The sequence below is a fragment of the Pteropus alecto genome, unplaced genomic scaffold (genome assembly GCF_000325575.1).
Source record: "Pteropus alecto unplaced genomic scaffold, ASM32557v1 scaffold41, whole genome shotgun sequence".
In the NCBI taxonomy this organism is placed as follows: domain Eukaryota; kingdom Metazoa; phylum Chordata; class Mammalia; order Chiroptera; family Pteropodidae; genus Pteropus; species Pteropus alecto.
This window is the reverse complement of record NW_006430464.1, coordinates 890,996-894,824: the sequence shown is the minus strand read 5'-3', so window position 1 is coordinate 894,824 and position 3,829 is coordinate 890,996.

Genomic DNA, 3,829 nt, shown 5'->3' with positions numbered 1-3,829 from the left:
GCCTGGCACACAGTAGGCACGCAATAAACATTGGTTGGTTGACTGAATGAATGAACAAGTAGATGGAAAAATAGAGGGAGGGAGGGATGGATGGATGGATGGATGGATGGATGGATGGATAGATGGATGGACGGATGGACGGACGGATGGATGGATGGACGGATGGATGAGTGGATGGATGGATGGATAGATGGATGGATTGATGGATGAGTGAATGGATGGATGGATAGATGGATGGATGGATGAGTGAATGGATGGATGGATAGATGGATGGATGGATGAGTGAATGGATGGATGGATAGATGGATGGATGTGGATAGATGGATGGATGGATGAAAGGATGGATGGATGGATAGATGGATGGATGGATGAGTGGATGGATGGATGGATAGATGGATGGATGGATGGATGAGTGAATGGATGGATGGATAGATGGATGGATGGATGAGTGAATGGATGGATGGATATACGGATGGATGGATGAGTGAATGGATGGATGGATAGATGGATAGATGGATGGACGGATGGATGGATAGATGGATAGATGGATGGACGGATGGATGGATAGATGGATAGATGGATGGACGGATGGATGGATAGATGGATAGATGGATGGACGGATGGATGGATAGATGGATAGATGGATGGACGGATGGATGGATAGATGGATAGATGGATGGACGGATGGATGGATAGATGGATAGATGGATGGACGGATGGATGGATAGATGGATAGATGGATGGACGGATGGATGGATAGATGGATAGATGGATGGACGGATGGATGGATAGATGGATAGATGGATGGACGGATGGATGGATAGATGGATAGATGGATGGACGGATGGATGGATAGATGGATAGATGGATGGACGGATGGATGGATAGATGGATAGATGGATGGACAGATGGATGAGTGGATGGATGGATGGATGCATAGATACATGAGGGAATGAATGAGTTTACCCAAATATCTACAGATTGGCCCACAAATACTCCTGGAAATAAATGCAGGCGCACACTCAGAGGCACGCACACACGTGTGTGAACAAAATTCACCTCTTCTCCAGGTACTCCTCCTGGAGAGAACGAATCCTGGGCAGAGAGGCAGGCCAAGCTGGCCAGGGCCTCTGTGGACGAGGCCGCAGGGAGGCAAAGCCTCTGACCAGGGCTGCGACCAGCCGCACCCCCAATGCAGCACTGATATAATTTCTGGAATAGGAGGGAAATGCTGATCCAGGGATTTGTGTCTCAGGCTGTGTGCCAGGCCAGGGAGTGGGACAGATATGGCCCGAGAGAGACAGGGTGAGTGGCAGAGGGAGGCAGGGAAGGACATAGAGACAGACGCAGAGAAATAGGGCCATGGACACAAAGACACACGCACAGACGTGCAGAAAGGTACAGAGACAGAACGAGAGACCCGCAGAAAGACGCAGGTACATGCAAGAGAAGTTCAAGTTCAGACACGGAGCGAGATGACGCAGGGCTCCAGAGACAGACAGGTAGAGAGAGAGGAAAGAAAAAGACAGAGAGAAACAGAGACACAGAGATGGGAACACAGAGACCCCGACTTTAGAAAGAAGGAGAGAAAGAGAGACTTCCAAGGAGGGTAAAAAGAGGAAAGCTCCAGAAGAGGCAGCTAAGGTTAGGCTCAGAGAGAGGAAAATATTTGCCCAGGTTTGCACAGCCTGGACATGGCGGTCATACTGGTCTGTTTGACTCCAGAGTCCACATGCTCTTCCTCGCCCTGTGCCACCTCGAGAGGACTGAGAGGGACAGGGCCGTTGGGTTTGGGGTCACGGCGACGGAGGGGAAGAGTCACTCGTTTATCCGCTCAGCGTTCATGGTTTTCACTTCCCTGAGCAGGGGCGATGCTGGATTGCCGGAGGTGAGTTAGGAGGTGCTGGTCTGGAGGGGAGGCAGACACGAGTCCAAAGCCCTGCACGAGACACACGGAGGGACAGGATTCAGCGGTCTGGAAAAGGCGCAGAGAAAGAACATGCAGAGGAAGGAGACAGAACACACGACTGGGAGGAGGAGGAGGAGTCAGAGAAGGCTTCCTGGAGTAGGGGGCATCTGAGTTTCTTATTAAATTAAAGGATGAGGGCATTTGGGCACCAGAATAAGGGGAGTCTGGACGGGCATTCCAGGCAGAAAGGCATAGCATGAGGGGAGTGGGGACAGGAACGGCCTGGGAGGGATCTGTGAAATGAAATAATTAATACAAGGTGACTGGAGGATGTTCGAAGGGAGGCTGGGACCAGAGCCCGTGGCTCTCAAACGCCTGGCCGAGGGGCTGAACGTGTTGTCCAGGGGTGCTGGGGAGCCATGGGAGGGCGGAGAGCAGGGGAGAGGCAGGGGCAGCAATGAGGATGGGCGGGCGATGGGGAGGCTGGGGCGAGGGTCCTGGCAGGGGAGGACCAGGCCTGAGTGGCCGTGCTGGCTCCAGGAACGGGGAGGAGAGGAAGCGGCAGACTCGGGAGGTAGACGGGGTAGGGCCCTCTGGGCAGAAGAGATTGACGTGTGTCGTGATCGTGGGGGTGGAGGACGTGTCCACTGTCCTGTAGGGATGGACTTGGCACCGAGAGTGGAGGAGGACAGCCTGACGGAGGACGGAGGGCCACGACGACGTGGAAAGGGAAGCAGGGCCTCTGAGGGGCCGAGTCTGGAAACGAGGCTGTTTAAGGGTGGCCTGTTTTCCTTGCCAGTGACAGAAACTCGAATGACCTGAGCATAGGAGAGACTTCGCAGCGGGGATGAGGGCTTCAGGCACAGCTGGATTCAGGCGTCCCGGTGATCATCGTCTGCATCCGTGGTCCCCGCTTTCCCCTGCTCTTTGCCTTCAGGCAAGGCGCCCCGCCACGTGGCCCCCAGCAGCTCCAGCCCAGGCTCTGACCGGCCTGGCAAACGCTGCGGGAAAACAAAGACGCTCACTGACAGCAAGTTCAGCAAAAGTCCAAGGTCTGACCGTTTCCTTGTTTGATTTTTAAGCTCGCGCCTGAACCAACCGCTCGAACAATCAAGGTGCTGCTGCCTGGGGAGCAGGGAACTGATGCCTATCGATCAGGGACGATGGACGGTCAGAGGCTGTCGGGAAGCGGACACAAGAGGACTAGAGATACAGGTCCTGGGAGGGCAGACAGGGTAACCGAGGAGGCCCAGCCTTCTCTCCCACGGTTCTTGCCGCCAGCTCTGTGGACACGGGAGAGGGATGCTTAGCAGGTGGCTAGACCCCTTTGCTCCTGCACCTGGGGCCCGGGAGCCCCCAGCCCCTTCCCCTCCAGACCCGGGAGTCCAGGAACTCAGCCCCCTCCTCCCTCAGACCCAGGAGTCGGAGCCCTCGGCCCCTCCCCCACTCTCTGGAGGTACCATGGCGACCAGGCCCCCTGCCTACCTGTCCCTCCCTCACCTAGAACCCCGTTTCTGTTTGAATCTCACCTGTGTCTAACCAGTTCCTGCAAGAGACAGGGATGAGCGGAGGGCAAGTGGGAAGCGGGAGCGGATGACAGGGGACCAGAGAGGCCCAGGAGCGGGGCGGAGGCAGCGATGAGAGCAGAGAGCTGGGGAGAGCCGGGGAGAGCGGCGGGGAGGCCGCGAGAGCGTGACGGGGCCGGAGAGGGGCAGACAGCGATGGCGAGGGAGAGGGACGGGGGTCTGGGCTGGGGACACTGAGGGAGGAGGCCGCTGGGGAGATGGAACAGAGGAGGGCGAGAGACGTGAGGGGCAAGGGGGCCGAGAAGCCGAGGGAGCGAGCGGAGGAGAGATGGGGAGACAGGTTAGGGGACCTGAGGGGAACGGGATGGGCGGAGAGGGGGAGGGGGAGGGGGGC